This window comes from Zingiber officinale, chromosome 4A (assembly GCF_018446385.1).
Source record: "Zingiber officinale cultivar Zhangliang chromosome 4A, Zo_v1.1, whole genome shotgun sequence".
Classification (NCBI taxonomy): domain Eukaryota; kingdom Viridiplantae; phylum Streptophyta; class Magnoliopsida; order Zingiberales; family Zingiberaceae; genus Zingiber; species Zingiber officinale.
Genome location: NC_055992.1, coordinates 38,574,793 through 38,585,545, shown reverse-complemented (window position 1 = coordinate 38,585,545; position 10,753 = coordinate 38,574,793). Strand labels below are relative to the sequence as shown.

Genomic DNA, 10,753 nt, shown 5'->3' with positions numbered 1-10,753 from the left:
ACGAACAAATAGTAAAAATCAACCCAAGAACAATACGTCTAAACCTTGATCATCCAATTGAACAAATAATAGGAAATCCCGAGTTAAGAGTTCAAACCCGATCTGCCTTTAGAATCTTAAGCAAAATAGCTCTAATATCTAAAATTGAACCTAAAACCATAAATGATGCATTGTCTGAACCTAACTGGGTAATTACAATGCAAGAAGAGTTGGGTCAATTCGAAAAAAATCAAGTTTGTCACCTAGAATCTCCACCAAAATGTAAGTCGATTATTGACACTAAGTGGGTCTTTAGGAATAAATTAGACGACAAAGGAGATATCATTAGGAACAAAGCCTGACTAGTTACCAAAGGGTTCAATCAAGTTGAAGGGCTTGACTACAATGAGACTTATGCTCTGGTAGCTAGGTTTGAATCCATTAGCATGTTGCTAGCCTTTACAGTACACAAAAGATTCAAGTTATATCAAATGGGTGTTAAATCTGCATTCCTAAATGGGTAAATTAAAGAGGAAGTCTATATGAGTCAACCACCAGGCTTTGAAAACCTAGAATACCTAAACCTAGAAAGCACTATACGGATTAAAACAAGCATCTAGGGCTTAGAATGAAATGTTGGTGCAATCGACCTAGGTTTTGATCGGTACGATCATAGTTTTGATGTGTGTGTCAAAGAGTTTAAGTTAGGTTCACCCTTGTATCTGATATGTGTATTTGAGTTGTGCAGGTTCGCAGGATACACATGCGACTCAGGTTGATGGCTTCGGGTTCGGTGAAGGATGAAGCATCCGAAGGACCGTGGACAAGGCAGCAAGGACAAGGGCCGAGGGAAGCGATTTCGAGGCATACGCGAAGGATGACATTGGGGATGAGCCGCAGGCTTGAATGCATCCGAGGGACGAGAGCCAAAGAAAGTATGCTTGAAGGTTCTGTTAAAGCTGCAAAGGAAGCGTCAAAAGAGTCGTAAGGGTGAGGGTACGAGTGCACGAGAGATTATATTCGGAGTAAAAGCATAAGTTTTAGGGTTTACTGCAGCAGTACTGTAGCGTTACTGTAGCAGTACTGTAGCAGTCGACTGCATATTTTAGCAGTCGACTGCGCAGTCGACTGGGCGCGAACAGAATGGTTCTATTCGTTCTGTCAGTGTGCATCAGTCGACTGCATGTTTTAGCAGTCGACTGGTAAATGACCGTTGACATACTTTTGGTGCTGCGAAGTAGCCGTTGGCTACCTCCAACGGTAACACCAGTCGACTGATGGTTTTGCCAGTCGACTGGTGCCGAGATGAGTTGATATGATGATCAACTCTCTCCTCTTATTTATAGGAAGCTTTGGGACTTGAAGGAGGATATATACAATTGTTGAATCAATCCTTGTCATTGCCCAAAAAGCTTCCAAGCCTACTCTCTTCCTCCTAAACCTAAGTTCATCTTGTAAGAGGAAGAGAACCTTGTGAGAGGTTGTACTCCACCGAGAAGGAGTAAGAACTAGCCGGAGATTGCCGGGGACTGATCCATCGAAAGATCAAGGGATCGTCCACCTCAAGGACACGCCGTGGAGTAGGAGCAAGCAATCTCCGAACCACGTAAAAGAATCGTGTTAGCGTTTGTGTTCTTACTCATTGCTTTCTTGTTTTAGTTTCATTTCCGCTTGCGCAAACTAACCGTGTAGAGAAGAAATCGAAGTTGGGGGTGACCTAGCTATCCAACCCCCCTTCTAGTCGTCCACCGATCCCTTACAAGTGGTATCAGAGCAAGGACGTTCTTCAACGGACTAATCGCCAAGAAGAACAACATCATCAATGGCCGGCTCAAACATTCATCCACCCAAATTCGAAGGGGACTTCTCTTGGTGGAAGAAGAGAATGGAGGTATTCTTCGAAACCGATTTTGATATTATGCTAATCATAGAAAATGGTTTCGAAGTGCCTAGGGATCAAGACAATAAGATACTTGAGAAAACAAGGTGGAGCAAGAAGCAAAGAGAAGAACATTTAGCGAATTCAAAAGCCATCCATCATCTACTAAATGTTCTTCCCCAACAAGAAGTAACAAGGGTGGGAACCTACTCAAGCGCCAAGGAGTTATGGGAAAAGCTAGTGGAGCTTCATGAAGGCACATCGGAGGCTAAGTTGACAAGAAGAGATCTTCTCTGAACTCAACTCAACAATGTAAAGCTTGAGAAGGGAGATAAGGTATCTACACTTCATGCTAAAATTAAAGAAATTTTAAGTGGACTAACAAGTGTAGGTGAGAAGCTCTCCAACAGAGACATCATAATGAAAGCCATCAATGCCTTTCCAAGAAACTCGACATGGAGCTCCATTGTAGATTCATTCTACATTTCAAAGCATCTAGAGAAGAGCTCTCTAGATGAATTCTTCTCAACAATGGAGCTTCACGAAACAAGGGTTGAAGGATTAGAAGGAGAAGCAAATAGATCAAGAGGAGTAGCCCTTGTGGCAAACAAGGGAAAGGGTAAGAAGAAGAAGTCTTCATCCCCACCATCCTCCAACTCCGAAGAATCAAGTGCCTCAATGGATAGTGATCAAGAGGCATATATGGTAAGGAAAATGAGAAAAGCATTTAAATCTTTTTCTTCTAACAAATCACATGCTAGGAGAAGTTCAAGGGGCAAGAGTAGAAGAAGAAAGATAAAATGCTACAATTGTCAAGGAGAGGGACATATGAGAGATGATTGCCCTCTCTTGAAGAAGAAGGAAGGGAAGAAGAAGGAGGAGAAGAAGACAAAAGAAAAGGGGAAGAAGGCTCAAAACCTAAAAGCAACATGGGATGATCCTTCATCATCATCGGAGGAAGAAGAGCACCATGTAGTAAATTTTGCTTTAATGGGAATTGATGATGTAGCCTCCACCTCATCCGAGCAAGAAGAAGGAAGGAGCTAAAGCGAAGATGAAGAGGGGAGCTCAAGTGAAGGGGGAGGTCAAACTTCTGATTCAGACTTCTTGATAAGTGAGGTACATAATCTTCCTCCCCATATTTTAATTAAAATTATTTCAAGCACAAATGATGATTTGTTTAAGGCAAAAAGAAAGAACAAATCTTTGAGAAATGACATTTGCATGCTTAAAGAAAAATTAGAATCCATGCCTATTAGGGATGATGATTTGCATGCTTCCTCTATAAGTTCAAATGATTCATGTTTAGAAGAGGAAAATAGGAAATTAAGGGAAAAGGTAGAATACCTCACCATAGCCCTTAGAAAATTTGAAATTGGCTCAAATACCTTAAACATGATTATTGGGAGCCAAAGGGCAAGTTTTAAGAAAAATGGGCTAGGATACAATGAACCCAATAATGAGACTTATCATTGTCTACTTGCTAGGGGGAAATCAAAGACAAAGACCCTAGATAGGAAATGGATCCCTAAGGAGTACTTGGTCAACCCAATTAGAGAGAACTTCTATTGGGTGCCAAAATCAATCCTCAAGGGTTAGAGGATTTTAGGTCAAGTCAACCATAGAAATCATAATTCCAATTTTTTTTGGTTGACTTGAGACCTTAAGGGGGAACACTTAGCCTTGATAGAAATTCATAATAAAAAGGGCTAAGTAGAGATTACCTTTATCTCACAATGACTTGCATTATTTTCTAACAATAAATGTGAGATACTAGGATGATACAAATAATTCACATATGCTTATGGCATTTTGATGAGTTATGAAATGTATCAATTTTTAGTGATTATAGACCAACTATGGGGAAAGTAAATGTTTAATTAATGGACATCTTGCCCATAGATCATAGTTGGACATTTCAAATGTTTTGAAAACAATTCTATGTTTTATTTACTGTGGTTTAGCTATTTTGAAACATATGATTGCAAAACAAGGTTTCAAATTGATACAAACTTGATTGATTTTTAAAGTGTTTGAGTTTTTATCAAAACTTCAAAAATATGATGAATTTTCATGAAAACATATTTTTCCTTGTTAAAGAACATTATAAGAAATATGTGTTCAAAATTTCTTGATTTTTCAAATTTTCTAGAATTTTCTATGCATTTCTGAAGTTGACTGTAAAATGCTGAAATTCGGGTTGGTTTGTGCCAGTCGACTGTGACAGATAGCAGTCGACTGGTAACTGTTTTCCAGCACTTTCAAGAGCTGGTTTTGGGTATTTTTAAGTCTACATTGATACCATAGTATGTATACATGTTTGGTACAATTTTTGATGGTGTCAAAGGGGGAGAAATACAAAGGTTTAAGTTAAAAACCTAATTATGTGCAAAACTTGAAAATTATGGTTGAGAGCATATGTTAAGGGGGAGCTTGGGTATTATGCTTCATGTTTACATATTGCTTCTAATTTTCATGTTGATATTTATGCCTAACTTAAACATATTTCCACACATCAAAAAGGGGGAGATTGTTGGTGCAATCGACCTAGGTTTTGATCGGTACGATCATAGTTTTGATGTGTGTGTCAAAGAGTTTAAGTTAGGTTCACCCTTGTATCTGATATGTGTATTTGAGTTGTGCAGGTTCGCAGGATACACATGCGACTCAGGTTGATGGCTTCGGGTCCGGTGAAGGATGAAGCATCCGAGGGACCGTGGACAAGGCAGCAAGGACAAGGGCCGAGGGAAGCGATTTCGGGGCATACGCGAAGGATGACATTGGGGATGAGCCGCATGCTTGAATGCATCCGAGGGACAAGAGCCAAAGAAAGTATGCTTGAAGGTTCTATTAAAGCTGCAAAGGAAGCGTCAAAAGAGTCGTAAGGGTGAGGGTACGAGTGCACCAGAGATTGTATTCGGAGTAAAAGCATAAGTTTTAGGGTTTACTGTAGCAGTACTGTAGCGTTACTGTAGTAGTACCGTAGTGCTAGTGCATCAGTACTGTAGCAGTACTATAGCAGTCGACTGCATGTTTTAGCAGTCGACTGGTACAGTCGACTGCGCTGTCGACTGGGCACGAACAGAATGGTTCTGTTCGTTCGGTCAGTGTGGATCAGTCGACTGCAAGTTTTATCAGTCGACTGCACCAGTCGACTGCATGTTTTAGCAGTCGACTGGTAAATGACCGTTGACATACTTTTGGTGCTGCGAAGTAGCCGTTGGCTACCTCCAACGGTAACACCAGTCGACTGATGGTTTTGCCAGTCGACTGGTGCCGAGATGAGTTGATATGATGATCAACTCTCTCCTCTTATTTATAGGAAGATTTGGGACTTGAAGGAGGATATATACAATTGTTGAATCACTCCTTATCATTGCCCAAAAAGCTTCCAAGCCTACTCTCTTCCTCCTAAACCTAAGTTCATCTTGTAAGAGGAAGAGAACCTTGTGAGAGGTTGTACTCCACCGAGAAGGAGTAAGAGCTAGCCGGAGATTGCCGGGGACTGATCCACCGAAAGATCAAGGGATCGTCCACCTCAAGGACACGCCGTGGAGTAGGAGCAAGCAATCTCTGAACCACGTAAAAGAATTGTGTTAGCGTTTGTGTTCTTACTCATTGCTTTCTTGTTTTAGTTTCATTTCCGCTTGCGCAAACTAACCGTGTAGAGAAGAAATCGAAGTTGGGGGTGACCTAGCTATCCAACCCCCCTTCTAGTCGGCCACCGATCCCTTACATGAAAGACCGTCTAGCTTTCTAAATTCAAAAGGATTTAAAGAAGGTCAAATTGACCCTACACTTTTTATAAAACCCTTGTCTAAGATATTTTTATAGCCCAGGTATACGTAGATGACATAGTATTTGGGTCAACCAACTTAAATTTTTTAAAAGAATTTATAATTTTAATGGAAAATTATTTTGAAATGAGTTTAGTTAGAGAGTTAAACTATTTTCTATGATTACAAATTAAATAAACTAAAGAAGGAAACTATGGACACCAAAGTAAATACACAAAAGAACTAATTAGGAAATTTGGTATGGAAAACTCTAAAGAACTAAAAATATCTATGACAAGTAACATAAATCTAGATAGTGACTCAAATGATAACTCAGTTGACTTAAAATACTATAGAAGTATGATAGGTAGCTTACTAACTACAAGCAGACCTGACATATTATTTGCAATAATTATGTGTGCTAGATATCAAACATTTGCTAAAGAATCTCACCTATCATATGTTAAAAAAAAATAGATATCTAAAAGGAATTATAAATGTAGGAATGTGGTATCCGAGAACACCACATTTTAAATTAGTCGGCTATTCTAATTCAGATTATGTCGACTGTAAGTTCGATAGAAAGAGTACAAGTGAAGGATGTTAACTACTAGGATCTCTTTAGTTAGATGGTTTAGTAGAAAGTAACATTGTGTTACCTTATCTACTATTGAAGCCGAATACATAGCAATGAACGAACATGTAGTTCAATTGCTATAGATGCCCCATACCTTAAAAGATTTTAATTAAGAATACAAAAATGTGAAAACCTTCATTGATAATATAAGTTCTATAAACCTAACTAAAAATTCAGTACATTACTTTAGAACAAAACACATAGAAGTTAAACACCACTTCATTAGGAATCATGTCACTAAAGAAAATATATAACTTAACTATATTGAATCTAAATATAACCTAGCTGATATATTTATCAAACCTTTACCTGAAACTGAATTAGTAATTTAAGAAGATAATTAGGAATGCGCTTTATAGAGTAGTTTTCTTTATTTCAAAATATGTTTTTGAAAAATTATTACTTATTAGTTTTTCAAAACTTGTCTTCAAAATTTCCCTTTCAAAAATTTGTATTCAAAATCATTTTAAAAATATTTTATCTTTATTGAGTAGTCTAGGACTTACCGTAGAATTGCATGCTCCTATAGTTTTAATAGCCAACATCTCACAAGCACACACCTTGCTTGTGTATTTTAAAACATAGAATGGTGTGAGATGCTTAGGGCTTAACCTAAGATTTCAGATGCTTATATCAGTACATCACTATAAATATGGGATTTAAACAAAATACATTGATCAATTTGAGTAATCTGACGAGTAACAAGCTAGTTAAAAACAAAAAGCTCAAATTGACTAACTTGAGTCAGCTGCTATTTTGTGGTAGTCAGCTAAGTATTAAGGTTGGACATTTCATAATAAAGATATTTTTTTTTAGTTTTTTAAAACCACGTTTGGACTTTTAGGTAAATATCAACTTAATTAAGGGGAGCATAAATATCATTTTTGATTTATTACAAGACTAAGAAATTTCAAAACTTCATAGTTTATCCTCTTTACCAATTTTTCAAAATTTATGAATTTTAAAATTTTCAAATATTTGGACTTACACTAATATATTTTCAAAATTTCTTCTATTTTCTTTAAATATTTCTTTCTTGTATAGTTATTATTTTCAAAATTTATCTTACTTTAAACTTAAAATTTTAAACTCTAAATTTCTACACTTATATTTTAAAAACACTTAATTTTTACTTTTCAAAATTTGTCTTCACACTTATGTTTCAGAATTTTCTTTACAAAACATTTTCATATACTACTTTTTCAAAAATTGTTTTCTAAACACTAACTTTATCACTATAACGACCCAACTTTCCCTATTTCGAGTTCTAAATATCCTTAAAAATATTTGGAAATGCTTTTAAAATATTCTAGAGATTTTTAGGAAATTTTAGAGTATTTTTATAGATTTTTCTGAGGTCGTTTAGTATTGTTTCTGAACGAAAGAAATTTAGACAAAAAAAAAAATGTCCAAGCCGAGGTTCGACCTGTAAATCTCGGACAAGCTGTAAGTCGTAAGCGGAACGTGATAACCAAGTGATCAAGCAAGTATTTCGTGAACAAATAGGAACCGAATTAGTATTAAGTAGTTATAGGAGCCGGTAATAAGCAAGGGTATAAAGGATAAGTTAAAGAGTTTCGGGATTTATTTTTCCCGAACCCCTAATTTCGTTTCTCCTTTCCTCCTCACGCGCGGCGATTTGGCTGTTCGGGCGAAAACGAAGACGACAAGCCTAGGGCTTTGTCTCCGGCGGCCGGTGAGCATCTTTTCCGACGAGATCTTCACACCTTCATGATCCCCTCGTCGAGAAGAACAAGTAGATACAAAGAGATCTCTAAGGAAACAACTTCTCCGCAAACCCTAGAAGTTTCCCGTCGGCTGTAAGTCCAAGAAAACCTAAGGTAAGTGCTACTCACCTGCAGTAGGAGTAGTTCCGCGACTTTGCTTTCTTCTTGGCTTCCTCGCCGAGCATGAATAGTCACCCCTTTTGAGCTTTCCGATTAGATCGCTTTACCTATGTGTTTAGCATGCCATTCGGTTTTGCCTTGTTAATTCTGAGCACGAATCGCCTTACTGGGAGCGTACTTTTAGACTTATCATGCTTTAGAAGTTCTATTTTCTTCCTTTACTTTCACAGCAAGAGCATTACAACTGGATTTCCTGGTTAGGTTAAGAAGCCAGAACAGACCTGGTTTTAAGCATCGCAATTGTGAATCCTTTTGTTGTCATTTTAGCATTTCGGGCAAGGACAACCTTACATTAAGCATTTTAGCTTTGAACTTGCAGCTTTAGATGTTCCTTTAGCAATTACAATTTGGTTTCCTTGTTCCCCACTGATTACGAACAACCATCTATGTAGTATCAGAAGCTTATTGATTGAAGCTATAATATGCTGTTGTTATTATTTTTAATGAGCATGTTAGTATTGTTAATAGATCTAGATCTGTTAGTAAAGTTATAATATGTTGTGTTTTTAATTAGCATGTTTATCTTTAGTTTTTTTTTTTTAGCTTATGTTGTTATTTTGGAGTTTCAGTACATGCATCATGTGAAAGCAAATTCTGTTTTAGACTCCTGTTACTTGTTGAGCATGATTAGCATTAATTCTAGCTTTACGGCTTCACCTTTAGCATTTATTCATGGTTATGAGAGATTAGAAGTAAAGGAAAGACTAAAGTCTTGATAGGAAAAGATAACAAGTAATTTAAAGTAAGAGACTAGTAACCGACTTCCAAGGTTGTCGTTAAACAAATCCAGGTGATCAATTCCAAGGTCTTGGCCCTGGTAAGACCAAGGTCTTTACCCTCATAGGACTGATGACTCGCTACCTCAGTCGCTATTAGGGAGCACGCATTGGTACTAAGCCTGGGCCCAAGAGATTAATATTCTAAAGTATAAGAAGTATAAGTTTAATAGAGGGTTAAGTTCTATCAAGTTGAGACCCTTTTATTGCTATTAAATGGGCAAGAACAACCATTTGTTTAAAGCATGCAGTGTAGTTTTCTTGCAATTCAACTAACATGAGTAGTTGTATATCTTAGCACTCCGATTTCTGATTTTCCTTGCTAATTGCACAAGCATGAGTAGCTTTATTTTAAGCATGCAGCTGGATTTCTGTTACTGCTGAGTTTGCAGTTTTGTTCAAAATTTTTGTACTTATGCATTTCCGAGTTTTGTGAGATAGATTAGTACTTACTAAGCTTTTTGCTTATAGTTTTCATTTCCTCCTACTGCAGATAAAGGAAAAGGGAAAGTGATATAAAGGAAGGCGACAAGGAGAATGCTTGGTGGGTGTCTGATGCTGAACCATGGAAGCTTGGGACCTAACTAAGAGTTTAATTAGATTCTCTACTTCAAATTGTTAGAGAAATTAGAGAAATTAGAGATCTGTTATTAGCTTAATTGCATTGCTTGAACCTGAAAACGCCCCTTAGTACTGCTGAATTGTTTACCTGCCTTTGCTATTTAGGTTGCTCGCTGGAATTCTTACTGAAGTTTCCCTTTACTGGTGGAAAGTTTTTATCTTGCTAAAATTGAAATGCTGGAAACGTACATTAGCATTCCTTGGAGAGATAAGCATCTTGTATTTAGTTGGAATCTGTGATTTCTGGTTTTGCTGGAAATCTCGAAGTTCGGCTCGAATTGATTTTCTGGGTTGTTGAAAAAGGGGATTTTGATTGCTTTAGTGGAGTTTATAAGCATGCAAGTGCAGATATTTTTATGTTGCCGGTTCAGTGATAAATTGCATGCTCATTTTTGCTCCAATTCTAACATGTTGTAGTTGCTGTAAATTACATGCTGTTTGTAGCCGAAATTATTTAGTTGCTAAGAAATTGTAGTGAGAATATTTCAATCGCAAGTATGATAGTTACCACTTCTTGCATGTATGCTAGCTATTGACAAGTAGAGGTATTAGTTTTCTATAATTCTTCTTGATAGCAATTGCCATGTATGCTTGATATGAAGTGTAGTAAGAACTAAAATCAGTGATGGAGTTTTATGCTCAGATTTCTTTTCCGTAGCTTTTAAATATTACAGATATTAGAGTAAGTAATACCAGTTAAGTAGAGTTAGTAGTCAAGTAGGGGTCGCCCTCAGAGTAGTAGTAAGTGTTGGTTGCTACTCAAAAAACCTAATGGTTCCACTGTACAAAAATTTTATACAAAGGACTGAACCTTTTCCTAGTTACCATGTGTTCTTTTAAATTAAACTTAAATCGCCTGTGGAACTTAACACGTTTGATCCAAAGTTTAATATATTTGTTCTTTTAGGTTTAGACTTGGATTTCCTGCGGAACTTAACACTTTCGATCCAAATCACCTAGGTTATTAATTCTATTAAATATTAATTTCCAAAATTGACTTCTAGTACTGACGTGGCGAGGCACATAACCTTCTTGGATATGGGAGCAACCACCACCGACTAGACAAAGCCTTTTAAGGAAATTAAATATTTAATTTCCTTAAATAACTTTAGGTCAATCGAAAAAAAAAATCAAATCACAAGGAAAAAGAAAAACAAAAAACACAACATCAAAAATAA

General features: G+C 36.9%; 1 long non-coding RNA gene across 1 annotated transcript; it reads left to right on the top strand.

Moving 5' to 3' along the window:
- The first annotated feature begins 7,860 nt into the window (after positions 1–7,860).
- Positions 7,861–9,896, top strand: LOC121969832. The gene is made up of 2 exons (XR_006108676.1): positions 7,861–8,112; positions 9,448–9,896. It is a non-coding gene; the product is annotated as an uncharacterized LOC121969832 (long non-coding RNA).
- The last annotated feature ends 857 nt before the right edge of the window (positions 9,897–10,753 follow it).